Source organism: Panthera pardus, unplaced genomic scaffold (genome assembly GCF_024362965.1).
Source record: "Panthera pardus isolate Hobbes unplaced genomic scaffold, ASM2436296v1 HiC_scaffold_6, whole genome shotgun sequence".
NCBI lineage: Eukaryota > Metazoa > Chordata > Mammalia > Carnivora > Felidae > Panthera > Panthera pardus.
The window spans coordinates 105,285,096-105,304,643 of record NW_026526991.1 but is presented as its reverse complement, the minus strand read 5'-3'; the positions used below and the strand labels follow the sequence as shown (position 1 = coordinate 105,304,643).

At 39.3% G+C, this 19,548-nt stretch overlaps 1 protein-coding gene and 1 long non-coding RNA gene across 6 annotated transcripts in view; one reads left to right on the top strand and one right to left on the bottom strand.

Moving 5' to 3' along the window:
- The window catches only part of ADIPOR2 (adiponectin receptor 2), an 83,789-nt gene extending 80,258 nt beyond the window's left edge, over positions 1-3,531 (bottom strand). Inside the window, exon 1 of one of the 4 annotated variants that reach the window (XM_019464962.2) lies at positions 3,422-3,531. The gene's annotated coding sequence lies outside the window, so the exon portion shown is untranslated. Of the gene's footprint in view, positions 1-573; positions 685-1,165; positions 1,409-3,421 lie in introns of those variants that run through there. The other 3 variants (XM_053895942.1, XM_053895941.1, XM_053895943.1) reach the window with 3 other exon arrangements.
- A 71-nt stretch (positions 3,532-3,602) lies between these two features.
- LOC109276249 (uncharacterized) overlaps positions 3,603-19,548 on the top strand; it is a 46,849-nt gene continuing 30,903 nt past the window's right edge. For both annotated transcript variants that reach the window (XR_002084549.2, XR_002084551.2), the window contains exon 1: positions 3,603-3,995. This is a non-coding gene — a long non-coding RNA (uncharacterized LOC109276249). The remainder of the gene's footprint in view (positions 3,996-19,548) is intronic.

Sequence of the window (19,548 nt, the reverse complement as noted above, 5' to 3'; positions counted from 1 at the left end):
AGAAATGAAATTTCTATAAAATAAATACTATGGATGAAAATTTTCATTTCTATGAAATGAAAAAGTAGAAAAATCTATCAAATTGTAACAAAAAAAGTCAGAGGGTGGTAAAAGGAGACATAGAGGTGGCCTTTGGATAAGAGAACACTTCAAACTTCAGAAATAAGTTTAAGATCTCCCCTCCAAAATTAAAGCTTTGCATTGAAGGAAATTATTTTTAACATTTCACTGAAAAGTTCTGTGATCAAATTATTTTAAATGTTACAACAGATTTCTTCAAATTTTAAAGTTTCTTGGGGATGGGGGCACTGTTTTTGGAAGAGATTTAATGGGGCTAACATAAGGCTGAGAAATCCAGCATCTAAAAATAAAAATATTAAAAGGCCAGTGTACTAAAAAAAATGCCAACAACCTGCACTGAAGTCATCATACCCAGTAAAATTCCAATCTGACATTTGAATCCTTCTACCAAAAGTCACAGTTGGGCCGTCTCATAAAATCAAATTCCAGAGACAAACGTATTTGTATTTAATGTCAAAAACCAAAAAGAGGAAAAAAAAAAAAAAAAGTCACCTGTCAGTTTCCAATCCAAACTCTCTCATGGACCCCTAGAAGAACTGATTTAAACCCTGTCAGCATCAGTTTTAAAAGAAGCAAGCAATGACAGACGAAAGGCCAAACCAGTTTTGGGAAAACAGGGCCCAAGGTACTAACTATTCCAAGTAGGTTGCCTGAAGCGCCACCAAAGAAAAGGTAAAGAAAATCTTCCTACCCCAGGGACTAGAAAAGTAGCACTAAGCAGATCCATTCGAAGCCTGCCACCAAAGAAATTCCTAGAGCTAATAAAAGAGACAAAAATGAAGAAAGGGAGGGCAGATTCTCTCGGTGGGCAGTAAGGCAGGGCAACTGCACGCGAAGGGGAGAAGAGCTGAGACGGTGCTCCGGACGCTCTATCAGGAGGGGCGAAGCAGGTGGTGGGCGCCAGGCGCCACAGACAGCGGTTGAAAGGAGGGCGACTCCAGGCCCCTCTCGGTCTGTCCCCCCGGTCACAGCACAACACGCCGTGCAGGGCGACAGGTCAGGTAAGGAGGCCGAGTTGAAGGCTGGGACGGAGCGCGCGCTCCCCGGCCCGCGCCGGGGACAGTCTCCCCCTCAGAGCCCTCACCTCCTTCTCGACCCCGGGCTCTCCCTCTTCTCCCCCGAAACGGCGCTCACACTCCAGAGACCCTCACCCAGAGCTTGTCGCCGCCTCGCCGCGCGTCTCGGACTCCTCTGGAACCAGAGCTGAGGGGAGGGGGAGGAGGGGGGAGCGGAGGAGGGAGGGGACCGAACCCGGGGTAGCCGCGCCGCTGCCGCCGCCGCGATACCGCGTCTGAGATCGTGCTCGCGCCGCCGCGACCGCCGCCGCCGCGTCTTCCCGCCCCCACGACTGCACGTCGCCGTGACGCGCATCGCACGAGGCGGTTCGAACCAATAAAGTCACAGCTAGTGCGCAGGCGCGCTGGCCAAAACCGGAAACTGCTCTTCTGACCGCTCTAGAACGTGGTGGCATCTTGGGAGTTGTGGTTCGGCCAGGAACTCAACGAAAACAGTACTGAGAAAGTGCTCCACGGGCGCTCACACAAATCTCCTTCGTTTTCTTTCTCGCATTGAAAGCGGAAGCATTTAGATCAGAAGAGGCAGGGGCCCGCCCGGCTAGGGGACGCTTTTTCCGGTCTCTATGGATACGGGCTACACACCTTGGGCGGAAGCCAAAATTTTGGGATTTTTTTAGGGTGGCTCGTGTTTCTGCCAACGGCCAGTATATTGCTAGGCGTCGTCTGTCAGAGCTTCCGAAATAAATCCAAAAGTATTAGTCAAGTCTTGTGCAAGACAATAGCGTTTACCTTTTATTGCCTTGTTAAGGTATTATGATTTATGCCTTCTAAAAAACAAATGTGAACCCACTCACTCTTAAAATACATGTAATTCGGACTAATTTGTAAAATGTTTTTAACGTAATAGCAGATCACTATAGCAGAAATGTAATAGCAGAAACTAATCTGGCATTAAATACTGTGTCTATTTCCCAGAATGAGTTTCTATTGAGCTCTAACTTCTAAGAAACCAAGAATGGTTTGGTTACATACTTATTCTATAAGAAAAGAAAGTAAAAGCTCCCCACCCCCCCAGCCAAAAGTTCGCTTTTTCACTAACCGGAAGAATTAAATTAAAAAAAAAAAAAAAAAGGTTTTCGCTTTTCCGAAATGGTAATTGTTTCTTTGTTTTTCGCCTTGGCTTTGGAAAGGCTTCAGTGAGAACACTGTACTTTCGGATAGCCAGGTGAAATCGGTTGGCATAGAAAAATGTGTTTCTCACGTTCAGTTATAAGATGAATTTATCACACTCTGAAGAGGTAATTGCCTTAACTGTCAAAACTCTTGTTATTGATATAGAGGAAATCCATAAGCTTTCAAGAACACTTATGCCCATACCTTGCTTGTGCTTTGAACCACAGCAGGAGAAAACAAAGAATTCTGGAAAAACCTGCACAGATCTCATAATCAAAAGGCCTAGAGTCTAATGTATGAGGAACCTGCCCCTAAAAAAAATAGGGAACTCTTCAAGCCTGGAAATGTAAATTCTAAGAAGTGATTAAAGTCACTAAAATCACGAGGAGCATGAATAAAATGCTCTTAATACTGATAAGTTAGGCCACCCAGTTAAGGTTGCAAGAGATAAAATTAATGCAAATAAGATTATAGAAATTAAAAGAATAAATTCCCTTCAAGGAGTAGTTTACACTGAAAATGTAAATTTTTTAAATTTACATATTTTTTTAATTTACATAATTTGTAAAAGATATAACAATAATGACTTCTGTTTTTCCAGGTAAAGACATAAAGCTTTTGAGATTGATATCAAGGAAGACATTGATACACTTCCACAGCACATTAGAAATGAAACACAGACACCTTTGGATGGTAAATTTGACCCGGTATACCAAATCACATAGGGAAAAGACGAGAACAAGAGCCTGAGAGTTAATAAAAGATCTGCTAAAGGGAACAGAGCTATATAAAAAAGACAATTAGAAAAGATCCAAGATCTCAAATTTTTTCTCAAAGCATCCTTCTCTTTTAATGATTTGCTTTGACAAAATGCTCAACTCAAAGAAACTTCCTCTGGAACAGTCCATTGTGTGCTAAAACATGTGAGAAAGAGTGTTATTTTCCCACCAAGATTTTACCTCCCATTCTCTGTCACCTTGATCCCGTTCCCAGATCACTACTGCCAATTCTTGATGTTCACAATGATAAACCACTTCATTTCCTCAGAATGCTCACACCTTCTCAGCTATTGAGGGTGTTGCCAACATACTTCACCTGAGGGACATTCCCCTGAGGCCCATGTCCATACTGGCTTCACCCATATCCCTTACCTAAATGTCACCATTAAATGTTCCAAAGCAGATTTCTCAGGACTCTCTCCCAGGCTGTACTTCAGTTGCTAATCTTTATATATTAACTTATGACTCGCTGTCCAAAAACCAAGGAGAATTCAGGACAATTCTGTGTCTTCAGTGTCAGCTGTGGATCTTTAGAATCTCTGCTGTCTCCATTCTTAAAGTGTCACACTTCCCCACCACAGGAGAGTGGAGTTCTTCATCTTCCACAGCACCAAGAAGAGTCCCTTCCACCCCTACTCTCCATACCAGTCACCAATGACACAATAGTGCCTGTGGCACAGCTAGTCTGATGTAGTCATCTCAACAATTATCAGATATTGTTGACAAAGAGAATGCATCACTGGGTGAGTAACATTCATAATCTAGTTGTAGCCATCCCAGAATGAGGCTTGAGTGACATTACAATATGTTGCCAAAATGTTGATATTGGACTCGTTGGAGGAGCAGGCTTAGGTTCCATTGTGATATGTGAGTCAATAGCCAATGGGAATTGAAGTTGTATCTAAAATGACAAGCAAATGAAGGTACAGCTTTCAAATTCTAAAGGGTAAGAAAAAAGTACTCTACACTCCATTGTGAACTTAAACTTGAGTTCACAACTGGTTTTTGTTACTTCTATAAAGAAAAGAAGAATTATTTCATTCATTATTTTCCTAATCAGAACAATTGCTATTTTCAAGAAGAAAAAAGGCCAAATTATCTGCTAGAGAAAACCAAAAGTAGTAGTCTTCTTTGAGAGAACTGTTTGTATGACTTTCCCCAAAAGATTACAAAGGAAATCAGCTTCATTATTACAAAATATCTAAAACCAGCTAAACTCTTCTTTTGTCCCTCAAGATCTATAAGCTTTTGAAATATGAACATTAGAACTGAAGGAAAAAAATCTGGACAATATAGAAGTTGGACCATAAAAAAAAAGATAAACCAGAAGTAAATGCAAGACATGTCAAATCAGTCCCTGTGTCTGTGTCATATACATGTTGTAGGAGAGGAGAGATTGTCCTCTTATGTTCCATGGCTGGCATATGAATTAAACTGACATAGAATAGATTAGAAGGAGAAAAGTATGCAAATGTATTTAATATTTTTACATGTACACAGGAATCTTCAGAAAGAAAATGAAGACCTGAAGATGACTTTAGACACAAAAGCTTATATACTTTTTACACAAAAAATGAAGAACTCTAGGGATGTAGCAAGATCAAGGGGCTTGCGCTAAGGACAATAAACTGTGGGAAAATGACTAGGAACTGTAGTGGAGAAGCTAAGGGTTACTTTAGCAGGTTGTATACGTCCACTTGGGCATTGAATCCCGATCTCTGATATGAATGTTCTTAAGTGATGGATGTCAACTAAACTTTTCGTGGTGATCATTTTGCAATGTATACATATATCCAATCATTATGTTGTGCACCTGAAACTTATACAATGTTAAAATGTCAATTATATCTTGATAAAACTGTGAGAAAAAAAAGAATGTTCTCTTCCTGGTACAGAAAGACTACCTTTCTCATAGGAAATTTATGGCCTGCTTTTAGGTAAAAAGGGACAGGGTAGAGTGCTTCGTGCATTTGCTGTTTCTCAAGTACTCTCAGCTCAAAATAATCAACATGCCAAAGTTTCATATTTTGGAGTGGCGTGTTCTGAACCCCTCCAATGCAAAACAGTCAAATGCAGCCAGCTAATTGGAGTTTGAAGCATTAGGAATCAATGGTGTTAGTTGCTTTAAAAATTATCTAGTAATCTAGGGGTGCCTGCATGGCTCAGTCAGTTAAGCATCTGACTCTTGATTTCGGCTCAAGTCATGATCTCACAGTTTGTGAGTTTGAGCCCACATCAGGCTCTGCGCTGATAGTACAGGGCCTGCTTGGGATTCTCTTTCTCTCCCTCTCTGTCTGCCCCTCCCCCACTCATGCGTTCTCACACTCTGTCTCAAAATAAACATTAAAAAAAATAAAAATAGGGGCGCCTGGGTGGCTCAGTCGGTTGGGCATCCAACTTCAGCTCAGGTCATGATCTTGTGGTTCATGGGTTCAAGCCCCACGTCAGGCTCTGTGCTGACAGCTCAGAGCCTGGAACCTGCTTCTGATTCTGAGTCTCCCTCTCTCTCTGCCCCTCCCCCACTCTCTCTCTCTCTCTCAAAAATAAATAAACATTAAAAAATTTTTAATTAAAAAAATAAGAAAATAAAAATAATCTAGTAATCTATATGGCAAAATTAGAGTGAAAAACATAAATATCTGCATTCTTGCTTAATTACAATTGAAATGATATCAAACATATATTGATAAATATCACATTAGTCTGAAAGTTTTCAAGGAGTCCATTTTAAACACTTAGAGAAACATCACAACACACTAAATTCCCATTTAGGCCACATTTTTGTAAAGTTTAAAACTGAGGATAAAGAACAGTATAAACGTCCTCATAACTACATAAATTACGATAGTAGCTCCACAAACACAGGTTAGGTAACATAGTCCTGGAGAATGAGCATATGACTGGGAACATTATTACCAGCTGTGCTAACTGACTCCCTGTTTAACTATGACCTATACACAGTTCTTGTCAAGCTTTGATATCTTCATTAGTAAAATGAGGATGTCTATTAATACATTTTATTAATGGACAGAGAAAGAAACACACAACTTTATGAATGTGCTTGCTGGTGGGAAGGGGTCGAAAATAGATCTGGGAACTAAGAATTCACCTTCATTGGTAATAATTCATTTCTCCTATATGGAGAAAGATAAAGCAAATGACAAAATGTTTAACATTTATTAACCCTGAGTCATGTGCACGTGGATGTGTGTGAGAGTCTTCTTTAAACATTTTTTGTAGTTTATAAAAATCAACTTTATTGAACTACGCTTTACATACAATAAAATGCACCAATTTTTTGTGCACAGTTCAAATAATGGATTTTTCAGCTTTATTGATGTATATTGAACAAATAAAATTATAAAATATTTAAAGTTTACAACCTGACAATTTGATATACATGTATATTGTGAAAGGATTCCCGCACACACACACTGAGTTAACACATACATCACCTCACATAATTACGTGTGTGTGTGTGTGGGTGCGTGTGTGTGTGTGTGTGTGTGTGTGAAAAGATTTAAGTTCTATTCTCTTAGCAAGTTTCACTGATATAAAATAGTATAACAACCGTGGTGACCATGTTATAATTTAGATCCTCAGACCTTACTCATAACAGAAAGTTTGTACTCTTTTACCAGCCTCTCCCTATTTCCCCTACCCTACAGCCCCTGGCAACCTCTTTTCTACTCTATGATTTTACAAGTTCAACTTTTTTTAGATTCCACGTGTAAGTGATACCATGCAGCAGTGTTTGTATTTCTCTGTCTAGCTTATTTCACTTAGCATAATGAACTCCAGCTTTACCCATGTTTAGCAAGTGACAAGATTTTTTTCTTTTTAAGGCTGATAATATTCCATTGTGCATGTGTGCATGTTTGTTTATATATACATATATACGTATATACATATATATACCACATATCCTTGATCCATTCATCCGTTGATAAACACTTAAGTTGTTTCCACATCTTGGCTACTGTGGATAATTTTGCAATGAACACAGGGGTGCAAATATCTCTTCAAGATAATGGTTTTGTTTCCTTTGGATATATATCCAGAAGTGGGATAGCTGGACCATATGGTAGTTCTACTTTTAATTTCCTAAGGAACCACTATAATGATTTATATTTCTACCAGCATTGTACAAGAGTTCCCTTTCCTCCACATTCTTCACAGCACTTGTTAGCTCCTGTATTTTTGAGCATAACCATCCTGATAGGTGTGAGGTTATATCTTGGAGTTTTTATTTGCATTTCTCTGAAGGTTAGTGATGTTGAGCCTTTTATGTATTTGTCATCCATTTGTATGTCTTCTTTGGAAAAATGTATATTCAAGTCCTTTGCCCATTTTGAAATTGGGTTACATTTTTTTTTTTTTTTTGCTATTAGCTTGTAGGAGTCCCTTCTATATACTTTTTAAGTTTATTTGTTTATTTGAGAGAGAAAGTGCACATAAGCCAGGGAAGGGCAGAGAGAGAAGGAGAGAGAATCTCAAGCAGGCTCTGCACTGTTAGGGTGGAGCTGGACACGGGGCCAAACCCACAAACCACAAAATCACGACCCCAGCCGAAATCAAGAGTCAATCACTTAACCTAGTGAGCCACCCAGGCACCCCTATATATTAAATATTGGCCACTTATCAGATATGTGGTTTCCAATATTTTATACCCTTTCATAAGTTGCCTTTTTATTTTGTTGGTGGTTTCATTTGCTGAACAGAAGCTTTTTAATTTAATGTAATCCAACTTGCTTATTTTTGCTTTTGTTGCCTTTAGTTTTTGGTGTCAAATACAAAATATCACTGCAAAAACAAATGTCAAGGAGTTTATCCTCCATGTTTTCTTCTAGGAGTTCTATGATTTCAGGTCTTATTGTCAAGTCTTTAATACATTTGGAGTTGATTTTTCTATATGGTGTGAGATAATGTTCCAATTTCATTCTTTTGCATGTGGCTTATGTCTCTTGTTACTGTCTTTGGTTTAAAGTCTGTTTCCTGATATAAGTATAGTTTAGCTCTACTTTCTTTGGGTTTCCATTTTCATGCAATATCATTTTCCATCTCTGCACTTTCAAGCTATGTGCGTCCTTAAACTTGAAATGAGTCTCTTGTAGGCAGCATAGAGATGGGTGTTGTTTTTATGCATTCCACCAGTCTATATCTTTTGATTGGAGAATCTAGTCCATTTACATTTAAAGTAATTATTGAAAGACAAGAACTTACTATTGCCATTTTGTTCATTGTTTTCTGGTTGTTTTATAATTCTTTATTTCTTTTGTCCCTTCCTTTGTGTTTTAATAATTTACTTTTTAATTGAAGTATAACTGACATACAATGTTACATGAGTTTTCAGGTGTACATGTGATATGATTATTTTCTTTCAGCACCATGAATATGTCATGCCACTCCCTTCTGACTTGCAAAGTTTCTGCTGAAAAATTTGCTGATACTATCATGGGGGCTCCTTTGTTCATAACAAGTTGCTTTTCTCTTGCTGCTTTTAAGATTCTCTCCTGTCTTTAACTTTTGACAGTTTAATTATAATGTGAGTTGGTGTGGGTCTCTTTGGTTTACCTTTTTGGAATGCTCTAGGTTTCCTGGATCTGGATATTCGTGTATTTCTCCAGGTTTGAGAAGTTTTTAGCCATTATTTCTCTGAATAAGCTTTCTGACGTTTTCTGTCTCTCTTCTCCTTCTGGGACCCCTATTATGTATATATTGGTCTGCTTGATGGTATCTCATAAGTCCTTTAAAGAATCTTTACTTTTTTCATTCTTTTTTCTTCTTGCTACTCTGGATGAATTCCACTGCCCTGCCTTCTAGTTTTGCTGATCTTTTTTTCTATTTGATGTAATCTTTTGTCAAACCTCTCTATTGAAATTTTCAGCTTAGTTATAGTATTCTTCAGCTCCATATTTTTTGTTTTGTACTTTTACTTTTTTAGTAATCTCTGCACCCATCATGGGGCTAGAACTCACAACCTTGAGATCAAGAGTCTCATGCTCTTCCAACTGAGCCAGCCAGGTGCCTCTGTTTGGTACTTTTTAATATTTTAAAAATCTTTGTTAAAATTCTCACTTTGTTCATGCATTAGTCTCCTGATCTTGGTGAGCATCTTTATGACCCTTATTTTGAATTTGATCAGGTTAATTACTTTTCTCTGTAGTGTCATTTACATCTGTTTCTGGAAATTTGTCTGTTTTTTTAAACATATTTCTTTTTCTTCATTTTCCTTGATTCTCTGTGTTGGTTTCTGTATATTAGATAAGACAGCCACCTCTTCCAATTTTGACAGAGTGGTCCCATGTAGGAAACCAACCTTGTCAATCAGCCTGGCCTGAGCTCCTGGTTGTCTCCCAAACCTGTGTGATTATCCAAGCCACCTTCTTTGTTCTTAGTGTCTCCCAGCAGTTGAGAGTGTGCCAAGACCCATCAGTGCCCCAAAGGGGAGGATCTCATTCAGCACCTAGATAAGGGCTGACTGGGAGCCAGACCCTCAGGCAGGAGCTAAGAAAGTATGTAGTTAAGGGGTGCCTGGGTGGCTCAGTTGGTTAGGCGTCCAACTTTGGCTCGGATCATGATCTCACGGTTGGTGAGTTTGAGCCCCACATCAGGCTCTGTGCTGGCAGTTCGGAGCCTGGAGCCTGCCTCAGATTCTATGTCTCCCTCTCTCTGCCCCTCCCCTGCTCATGCTCTGTCTCTCTTTGTCTCTCAAAAATAAATAAACATTTAAAAAATTAGAAAAAAGAAAATATGTAGTTAAGCCCCTTCCAGGGAGAAACTAGGAGATGGGCATTTTTGTTTGCTCCTTCTGCACTGGGCCCAAGTCTAAAATTACAAGGAGATAACTCTTGGCACCCATGAAGAGCTGCTTCTTGTTTGCTATAGTCCTGTGGGACTTACGAATGTAAATCCCATTGGCTCTGAGAGTCAGGTAATCTAGACACCTGTGCCTTGGGCAACAGCTGAAAAAGTTGGGGCACAGTGTGTACACACTCACTCAAGGGGAATACTGGTGACTTGGAGGGGGCTGGAGAGAGAGAGTGGGGGAGTTGTCCACCAGTTTCCCTGGTCTCTGGGGAGGTCACAGTCAGCCTCTAGATGTGTGCTAAATTAGAAGCTTGACCCTCAGGAAATAGCTTTCAAAGTATACAAATGGACCCCTTTCAGGAAAAGGCTGATATATATACAAATTTTTGCCTTTTTCTGCTCCGAGCCTGGGGGGATAGCTGTTGAGTGCTAACTGCCAGTTAACGCTGCTTCTTTGTTTGCTATATTCTTTTTTTATTTTTTTTTAAAGTTTATTCATTTTTGAGAGATAGAGAGAGACAGAGCATGAGTGGGGAAGGGGCAGAGAGAGGGAGACACAGAATCCGAACAAAGCAGGCTCCAGGCTCCAGGCTGTCAGCACAGAGCCTGATGTGGGGCTTGAACTCATAAACTGCGAGATCATGACCCAAGCTGAAGTCAGATGCTCAACCAACTGAGCCACCCAGGCACCCCGGTTTGCTATATTCTTGAGGGTTTTGTGGATGCAAGCCCATTGGCTTTCAGAGCTAGGTGCTTTGGGAGCCCATCCTTCAGGTGGAAATCTTAAAAGCTAGGGCACTAAATGTGAAGTCCAAATCCTTTGCTCTTCAGGGAGAAGCTAGAAGTTGGGAGTTCCCTCCCCATGGTGTAATGTTGTGCTGGGGGTGAGATTAATAGTAAGAGTGTATTTCACCCTTACCTGCACATTCTGATGTGAGTATTTTCTCATTCACCCAATGTATAGGTAGTTTCTGGATTTCTTTCAGACGTATTGCTCTGTGTGTTGCTATGCACTTGGTGTGTCCATGAGAAGAGAGGAGTTCAGCAGTCATCCAGTTCAAATGAGTTTTGACAAAGGTATACACTCATGGAAGCATCACTTTAATCAAAATATAGAATGTTCCAACACCCCCCTCCCAAATCCCTCATTCCCCTTTGAGTCAATAGCCCCCTCCCAAACCAGGCAAGCACTGATCTTTCTGTCACTGCAGAGTAGTTTTGCCTCTTCTAGAATTCCAAATCAATGGAATCCTGCAGTATGTATTCCTTTGTGTCTGGCTTCTTTCACTCAACATAACGTTTTGGAGATTCATTCATGTTTTGTACGTATCAGTACTTCATTCCTTTCTAGTGCTAAATAGTATGCATATATCACAGTTTCACCTATTCACCCATTGATGAATGTTTGGGTAATTTCCACTTATTGACTGCTATGAATAAAAGCTGCTATGAACATTTATATATAAATCTTTGAAAAGACATATGTTTTCACTTCTTTTGGATAAATACCTAGGACTGGAATGGTTGAGTTATATGGTAAGTTTGTGTTTCTTGCATAGAACTTCTTTGCCCAAATAAAAAGCAAGCAGGATATATTTTTTAAGAATTTCAGGGTTACATAATATTCCAAAGTTACAAAGAGTTGCTTTCATTTAGTCTCTCATTTACTGTGAGAATGGAAATAGAAACAGAAAAGTTTACATTACTTTAAAAACATAGAGTAATATGAGGCACCTGAGTGGCTCAGTCCGTTGAACATCCAACTCTTGATTTCTGCTCAGATCATGATCTCACAGTTTGTGAGTTTGAGCACTGCATCAGACTCTGCACTGACAGTATGGAGCCTATTTGGGATTCTCTCTCTCCCTCTTTCTCTGCCCCTTCCCTGCTCAAGTTGTCTCTCTCTCAAAATAAATAAAGTTTAAAAATAAATAGATACAAAACATAAAAACACAGTAATAAAGCTCTGTGTTAAAAAGCTACAAATACTGGAGGGGGGAGGACAGGAAACAGAGGTAAAAAATCAATAAAGATAAAATTAGTCTCATAAGTAATTTAGACACAACTGCTAGTAAAAATCTGTCAGCTTTTTATTAAGAAAAAATTCAAGACAACATCTGTTCTGCTTAGTGACTACTTAAGCAATCACCCACACAGGGAAAACTGCGAACCAGTAAGAAAAAGAAAAAAGAGCATTTATTGTGCTAAAGGAGGTTTCTTAATCTTGAAATATCTTGATGATGTACAGTTAAACTCAGAACTTACAACCAAGTGCTTAGGGTAAGTTGATAAGAATTCTCTCATCAGGTTACCCAGTATGAATTCCCGAGCCCTTGAGGTTGCAATTTAGTGAAGAGACATTTTGCAGAAATAAGTGCCAAGAACTGACAGGCATTTACCGTGAAAGAAACAGGACTGATCTGGAATTAAATTCCAATAAATGTGATCAAATAGTCACTGAGAGTGAGGCTGGAAATTGGGGGTTGTTCTCACAGCATTGTTTCTCTAATTTTTTTCCTTTTCTATTTTTTTTTTTTTTCGTTTTTGTTTTTAAGTAAAAGCAAACTTAAAGTAAGAAAAGGGGGCTCTCGCAAAACACACACACACACACACACACACACACACACAATCCCTACAGAAAAAGTGCCTAAACCATTGAAAGTCTTACTCACTCTTCTCAAATTTTCTCTTTGTTTAATAGTTTCATATGCTTTGGGTATCATCAGCCAAGTCTAGCCATGCCTGGCGTACTACTGACAGGCCCCAAACAAATGTAGAATAGGAGAGCAAAGGGAAGAAAGAAAGTAAAGAGAGAAAGAGAAAAGAAAGCAAAAAGAAAAGCTGAAGGTGGTGTAAGGTAGCCACCTCAGGTAGCTATCAAGGCAAGTAAGCCATACACTTTTAAAAGATAGAATTGCTTTCTTCTTTCCAAGCAAATGAAAGAAATAGGTGAAAGGTTATCAGTTTTGTGTGTTTGTACAAAATTAACATTGGAGAGCTTCTTAAGAATGTTGATTCACAAACACTATCTCCAGAGATTCTATTTCATTAACTCTCTGGTAGGCCCCAGAAATCAAATTTACCAGTCAGATTCCATATTCTCTGATGCCATGGGCTCCACACAGGCTTAGTCTCATGGACATCACCCTGTGCCATTGCACAGGGCTCTGTGCTCAAAAGGACTCTTCACTTGTGTTTAATGCTCTCTTGTAGCTGTTGAAATTCTTACTTTTGAACAAGAGACCCTTCCCGCTGGGTCTTGAAAATTACGTAGTTGGTCCTGTCCCCATGGACCACACTTTGAAAAACATGCAGTAGGGTTTAGACCTTAGGCTTCAATCTTTCACTACTGAAAATATTCAGGCAACTGTCTATAGGTCTATTGGATTTTAAGACTGACAGATACCCAGCATCTGAATAAAATCGCTTTACACAATTTCTACTTGGCACTCTTGGATCAGGGGTTCCTAAGTGGGTTTGTTTCCAGAGGGAGAGCCCAGGGAGAGAAGTAGCCGTTATTACAGGAAGCAAATTCCTGGGGGCAGTTGTTACAGGAATTGGAAATTATTTGCTCAAGGAAGAAAGGAAAAAAAAGGTAGAGACCTCAAAAATAATACAAGGAGAACAATCACTCTCAGGCATTTGAGGGGAGGCAAAATTGACCCAACAAAGGTGAGCAGATAACCCTGAAATTCAATTGTCAAAAGAAAACTTTGGTCATCAAAAGCTAGAAAAAGTTAAAGACCTTTGGAATAAATTGTCATCTAATCTAATTCACCTAACCCTTTGAGCAGTAGAGATGAGTGGGTAGAGATGGGGACTTAAAGAAAATGTTTGTCAGATTGTCACAGTATTTTATAGGAGCACTGGGACCAAAAAACTTTGACTGCCAATCAAAAGTCCCATTTCCCCATTCAATGTTTACCATTGGTAAACTATCAACAATGCACATTCCATGGGGTAAAAAAACAACTGAGGCAGTGAGTCAGTTCCATTCCAGGCTAAAAAATAGAACCAGTGCACATGTTAGTTAAATCTAAGAGCCAAAATGCAACTTGAATACACTCATCTCAGCTGTCAAATAAGATTACCCAGGCTTAAGAGCCTAGCTATCCTTAAAGTAGAATGAGAAAAGCTGTATTAGCTTCACCCAAAATGGTCAGCTGGTTATTCAACATTTCTTATGGTTGCTCATTTTTATTCACTCTTAAGTGGCTTTGGGAAGATATAAGTCATCATGATTTTCACCATCGTTATCATCAATGCCACATGCATGTAATAATTATAAAAACAATAGCTAATATAGATAGACTATGTACTATGTGCTGAGCATTTTCTGAGCTATTTATACATATATATTATATATTTTACATATATATTAATATACATATGTATATATTAATATATATATATTAAGTCATGTAATCCTTACCACAACCCCATGACACAGTACCATTGTTATCTCCATTTTACAGATGAGGAAACTGATCACAGAGAGGTTAAGTGACTTGTTTAAGGTCACACGGCTATTACATAGCAGAGCCAAGAGTCAAACACAGGGACTATGACTATATTACTCAAGCACTTAACCACTAGACAATGTAGCAAAGAGCACTATTCAGGGAGCTTAATGAAGCAAAGCAAACAGAGTTGTTTGGAACATTTTTGGGGTTATGGACTCCTTTGAGAATCTATATCCCTCAGAAAAATAAATATATACAGCACATATTTACAAACTGTCAGAGGACTGCCTTTGTTCCTCCAAGACCATACATTTACCTTTATGACTCAATCTCAGGCTAAAAATGCCTGCTCCAGACACTAATTATTTAAAATCATAAAATAGCTATAACTGCCAAAGACAAAAATAATTTAAAAATCTAATGGTGGGGCACCTGGGTGGCTCAGTCAGTTGAGCAATGGGCTCTTGATTTTGGCTTAGGTTATGATCCCCCAGGGTTATGGGATCGAGTCCCACATAGGGCTTTGAGTGTGGAACCTGCTTAAGATTCTCTGTCTCTCTCTCTCTCTCTCTGTCTCTCTCTCTCTCTACCCCCTTTCCTACACTCATGCTCTTTCTCTGTCTGTAAATAAATAAATAAATAAATAGAAAAATCTAATGGTTCTGTGAAGTGTGGACTCAGACCATTAATAAAACTTGTAAGCCTTATGCTTGTACCATATCATCAAATCCAAAAACAGCCTATTTTTAAATAACAAATTTTTTTTTAGTGTTTATTTTCAGAGAGAGAGAGCCCGCACGTGCACACAAACATGGGAAGGGCAGAGAGAGAAGGAGAGAGAGAATCCTAAGCAGGCTTCGTGCCATCAGCTCAGAGCCCAACACGGTGTTCAATCTCACCAACTGTGAGATCACAACCTGAGCCAAAATCAAGAGTTGGACACTTAACCAACTGAGCCACCCAGGTGCCCCTAAACAACAAACTTTAAAGCTTTTTATCAACTGCCAAATTATTTCAAATTGAAAGAACAAATCACTGTAATTTCTAGCATGTAACATGGTGCTTACCTATACTAAGTGCCAATAAATGTTGATAGAGAAGAAAAGGGAGAAAAGGAAGGTAAAAGTATCTTAATGTTCCTTAGTAGTGTAGTAAATGTGATTCCAAAATATCATTCAACTTCTTTTTTTTTTAAGATTCTTTTGAAGTAATCTCTACACCCAGTGTGAGGCTCGAATTCACAACCCCAAGATCAAGAGTTGTATGTTCCACTGGCTAAGCCAGCCGGGCACCCCTCAGCTCCTTTTTAATAGTATTCACCTATTCAAATATTTATTTAATAAGATTTGTTGAATATTTATTATGTAATATAAACCGTGTTAGGCATCAAGGGTATGAATTTAAAAGGCACTGAGGAACAAACACACCAAAAATGTGAAATCTGTGAAATCTGTGAAATGTGAAATCTGTGATGAACAAAGCTAGCAATTAGAAAAACACACAAAAGAATATATAAAGGTTGAAAGCAAAATCTACATAGGTGTTGCAAATCTGGTGAGGGAACATCAATATTTGCCTTTACTTTCCAAGTTCTTTCTTCCCTCAGTCCACACCCACACCTTGACAACTGATTCTCAAAATTCAGTTGAGTTTTGCTCCAATACACTTCTTAGCTTGATAGCTCTATTGCTTTTCATTAGTTCACTCATTAATTAAATACTAAATGTGGCATTTCTGAATAGCAGGTGTCCATTTAAATTTAGCCAATTAAGGGTCACCTGAGTGGCTCAGTCAGTTAAGCGGCTGACTTTGGCTCAGGTCATGATCTCGTGGTTTATGAGTTCGAGCCTTGGGCTTGCTGCTATCAGCACAGAGCCTGCTTCAGTTCCTCTGTCTCCCTCTCTCTCTGCCCCTTCCCTGCCTCACACTCTGTCTCTCTCTCTCAAAAATAAATAAACATTAAAAAAATAATAAATAATTTAAAAAATTAATTTAGCCAATTAAAAAACAAGTTAGAAAACAACCCACAACAATTTGGAGAAGGGAGACTCATACTCAGGACACGTGTATGACAATAACCTTAGAATATACCAGAGTATTGAGAAAACAAGTGCAAACCAAGACAGTTTAGGTTGTCATCATGCCAGCTAGACATATGACCCAGTAGAAACAGGTGATTAAATTGGCCTGCTAAGAAATTTGGTGATAGAAAGTCCAGATCAATGATTTCAGAAGATCTCATTAACAATAGAAGCAAACAACAGGGGACCCCTTAAAACTCTTACTGCTGATGCTAAGAACAGTTGTTTATACTCTGTAGAGCAATGGATCTCTCTGTTTTGCTCTACTTTCCCTGTTCTTTTTTTTAATTTTTTTTTAATGTTTATTTTTGAGGGAGAGAGAAAGAGAGTGAGCAGGGGAGGGGCAGAGAGAGATGGAGACACAGGCTCCAGGCTCTGAGCTGTCAGCACAGAGCCTGATGTGGGGCTCAAACCCACGAATCATGACCTGAGCCAAAGTCAGACGCTCAACTGACTGATCCACTTAGGCACCCCTCTATTTTTCCTGTTTTAAAACTATTTTTCAAACTGTACTGATGCATGTTTTTCAAGCCTGGGTTCAATCACAGGAAAGCTCTAACTAGCTCAACAGGCTAATGAGCAGACATTTTATAAATAGCATGTCTGAGAGTTCATAATGCTACTCTATTGGGAAGCAACTTAGCTCTAGAGAATGCTATCATTTGTCTATAACAGCATCTTTTGTCAGCCCCAATTTGGTTAATAACTACAATTATGCTTTGGTCATTTCAGCAGCTCTGAGTCTTTGTCAGGCCTTACCCCTATTATGTGCCTTCATACCTTCTTCTTGGGCTACTGCAATAAGTTCCTAATTGGTCTCTCTGCCATCAGTCTCACCACCCTCTAAACCATTCTATATATTACTGCCAAGACTAACCTTCAAAATGAACCAAGTTTGAAAACTTTCAAAGACTTTCAAAGTCCAAATTCCCTTAAGCTGACATCCAAGGCCCCCCACATTGTCACTAATTTACTATTCCAGAAATTTGCTCACATCATTTCCTGTACCATGTACCGTGTATTCCCAGACTATGTCCTCCACTCTCTGCCTCTCTGCCTTTCCTTCTTTTGGAAAACCTTAGCTTCCTACTAACTTATTAAGAAGTCCTTTCTAATACTGCAGCTAACAATGGGCACCCTTTTTGCAGTTTTACCCATCATTAAAAGCTAATTCATAAATTTTATGGTATGTATTTTACCACAATTCAAAACTTGTTTAAATTAACACACATACACACAGTTAATTAATAACCTTCAAGTTTGGCAAGTTGGCAGACTAGATGTCCTGAAATTTCTCCTGTGAGGAATACCTAGAACTGCTGAATAAATTCAAAAGCTTTCTTTTAAATGCAACACTGAATACTCAAGAAAGAAATTTAATTACTCAGGTTTCACAAAGGGAATGAAAACCACTGTAGTAAATGTGAATTAAAGCTTAACTTTCCCCTGAAGATAGGGAACAGGGAAAAGAAAAAAGTCTTCCCTGAGAAATTAATAACCTTACAATAACCACGTAAGCCTAAGATTTAAATGTAGAACAATATTATTGATGCTAAAAAATAAGCATTTTAAAATTATAAACTATCTAAAAGAAAAATGTAAGAACAAGAATAAATGAAACAAGAACAAGAAGAAATGCAAAATAATCAAATTTCTAAAAATAATAAACAATCATTTAGTGAATAAGTTGAACAGCAGATTAGATATAGCTAAAGAGAAAATCAAAAGACTGGCTGGATTAACCTAGAAGACATCACAGATGAGAGAGAAAGAATAGACTTTTAGAGAAAAGAGGAATATATGTTCATTATAACTCTAATAAAATGTGATCTAGAAGGAGAAAAGGGAGAAGAGAAGATGGTGGCAGAGTAGGAGGACCCTAGGCTCACCTTGTCCCATGAATACAACTAGATCATCCTAATACTCTAGAAATTGATCTGAAGACTGGCAGAACAAACTCTACAACTAAAGGTAGAGAAGAGGTCACATTGAAGAAGGTAGGAAGTGCAGAGATGTGGTTTGGGAAAGAAACAGATTGTGGCTGCTGCAGTGAGGAGGGAGCTATGGACTCAGAGAAGGGTGAGAGACAAACTAGCACACAAAGGAGCACACAAGGAAAACAAATCCCCGTAGCAACTGGCCTGGAAAGAAAGAGGACCCAAATTTTGCAAATTCTTGCAACCAATGGGGCTTAAAGCCTGGAGTTTTAAAGGTCAGTGTGCTTGGCTCTAGGAGAGCTCAGAGCCATTGGGGCTGCTCTTGGAGAGAAGGCAAGCAAACAACCCATGAACATACAACATGGAAACAGCAATCTGAAGAGTATCCCAGGCACACAGTGGTGAGGACAGTTGCTCATATCGGAGCATGTCCCAGAGAGGCAGCATACATAGAGGGACCCCTCCGGAAACAAAGGAGCTATCTGCTACCATTTCCCTCTTCCCCCACTCAGCATAAACACAGAGCCATCTGCAGGTGCCAGCACAGTGCCCACACTTGCTACCTAACTTGCTTACACCAAGCCTCTTCCCCCATGCTCCAGAAAACCACTCTTCCCAGTCATACTTGCCTCAGTCCCAGTGTGGTGGGACCCTCCCCCAGAAGACCAGCCCACACCCTTCCCAACACAAAGTCTCCTGACTCAAGAGTTTTGTGAGCCCTTTGTTGTGGTGGTGGTAGCAATGGGTCTCATTTCACAAGCTGACCAGAGCACACATAGTTAAACTCACCATATTCAGGCCAGGGACCAAACACTGCCCACACAGGCAAAGAGAGCCTCTGCAAATGGCCAAAAGGATAAAGTGGCCAGGACACAACAGCAGAACACATGCAGCACACATTGGAGACACCTTCAGAAGTGTCAGGCCCTGTGGAAAAGAGGACATTACACTGCAGGGCACTAGAAGACCTCTTCTTCATAAAGCCATTAAACTCAAGAACAGGAGATATAACTGACTTTCCTAACACAGAGAAACTGGCACAGAGACTTAGACAAAATGAGAAGACAGAGGAATTTGTCCCAAACAAAAGAACAGGACAAAGCTGTGGCCAAAGACCTAAGCAAAACAGATATAAGTAACATGCCTGATAGAGAATTTGAAGCAATGATCATGAAGATACTCACTGGACTTGAGAAAGAGTGGAGGGC